Genomic DNA, 2,008 nt, shown 5'->3' with positions numbered 1-2,008 from the left:
TGTTGATATGCCATTGCACACTTATGGTTTCCAAGTAGAACTAACAAATGACCCATCACCTTCTTCACATTTAACCAGTGGAGGTAAGCCAACAGCAGAAACAAGTTAACAACACACATTCAAATGGCAAAGAACCTTCAGCAATGCGGGTTTAGACCTACAGAGTGAATCTTGATATGAGAAATCAGGTGTTCAACACATGTTTCCATTTTCATTTGTTGGAGAGTGTGATCTGGTGAGACACGTGGGGGGGGGGAAGACCCTACAGAAATATATACGCCTAAAAGAATAGCATGGGCAGCCATTAAATGTTTTACATTTACCCCAACAACTTAACCCTGGCTACAGTGATTTCTTTAGAGAAACCTGGTTTAAAATGGAGCCACAAACAATTGTACTATGTGCTTTTTGCAGACTCCTCTGGCATTTCTATCAGGCTGGGTCAAGCAGCTGGGGCAGACCTGTTTTCAATAAAGCTTAAAAAAAATTTCTGAATGACTCTCCATGTGCTTTTCTGTTACATGGCATTAAGTGCTAAGAATGCAGCCAAAGAGAACGGCATATAAAGTCCTTTAAAACATTCCACTATTTTATATCCTTCCATTCTGAAACCCACAGCAGAAGTCAAAGAGGAGGAAAAGGCCCTTTACATTTCACCAAACATCTCTTACCATTCATGGTGACAGTTGCAACGGTAGACACCGAAAGGGTCAAACTAGACATTGCATTTGGCATGTGATGATTGGGGCTGGTATGTTTGTTCTTTATTTAGTCAATAGCAGCCCAGTCTATCCCTTCCGGGATTGCTTTGGGGAAAAAGACTAGCATTGATGCCCTTTTTTTCCAAAGGCAAATAGGCAAGGGCAGGGGGGAGAGGGATTCAGGCTGGGACAGTATGAGGGGCAGATGTTTAACCGGCTTCTCCCTCATAGTCACAATCCTGATCAGGTCCTAGTCTTTTTCAGGCTTTGGCTAATGAAGTCCAAGTCTTGCCCAACTGCTTTACTTGCATGTCCTCACACACCAGTAAAGGACTGGAGCTAAACAGAATGGGAAGAAACAGCCGGGCTGACCTAATAAAAGGTATCATCTCGTTTGCTCTTTGTTTTTCATTCTGTGGGACCAAAACTACCGGACTCTTTGATCTTTTGACAGAAAGAATTCCTTGAATTGTTAGACTTCAGACAAGCAAAAGAAAATGTTTACAAAAAAACTCAAGAACTCTACACACTTCAAAACCCCTTTCCTCACAAGCTTTTCGCACTCCATCGTGTCCCCCACCCCACACTTTCATCATTTTTCTTACTTTTAACGGGAAGAATCTCCTCCTTGAGAACATCTGGCTGGCAAATGAGGCTGGAGCCTTTAAAATGACTGGAGCCTTCACTACAGCAACACTGTCTCTGCCTGAACCTACTACATGAGCCTAATAAAGCATTTCGGTCTCTTTCAAGAGATTCTCGCTAAAATTATTACAGACATAATGGTTGTATTTGCTGTTTTATCAGTTTTTGTTCCAATTGCTGTTAATTATTTTGATCGTATTGTTGTACGTTGCCCTGGAATTGTTTTATGTTGAAAGATGATGTGTACATTTTAAAAATAAAAGTAAATCAGTCCTACTGGAGACGAAAGCATTTTTGTCTAGTTCAAGGGGCAGACACTTTGGACCAAACTTCATCGCTTGTGTGTGCCATTTGTTGGCATGAAGCAGGTGTCAATTGAGCCTTTCCTTGTGCGAGAAAGCAAAACAGCACTCCCTGTAGTTAAAAGCTACTTGTAAATCCCAACTTGCTCAGTTGTAGCTTTTCCACAGAAGCAGGCCTGCTGGGGATCTATTTAAAATATTCCTTCACATTCACAGACAGCAGCAAATCAAAGAAGGGGTAATTCTCTCCACCAGATCTCGTATGCCATTCTGGGTTCTATTTTTCTACTCCCCCCACCTTTCCTTTTTTAGTTCAGGCAAAAAATAAATAAATGACCCTCCCCCAAATGCCCACAGCAC

The sequence above is a fragment of the Tiliqua scincoides genome, chromosome 1 (genome assembly GCF_035046505.1).
Source record: "Tiliqua scincoides isolate rTilSci1 chromosome 1, rTilSci1.hap2, whole genome shotgun sequence".
In the NCBI taxonomy this organism is placed as follows: domain Eukaryota; kingdom Metazoa; phylum Chordata; class Lepidosauria; order Squamata; family Scincidae; genus Tiliqua; species Tiliqua scincoides.
The sequence above is the reverse complement of the archived record's forward strand: the minus strand, read 5'-3'. Positions refer to the sequence as shown.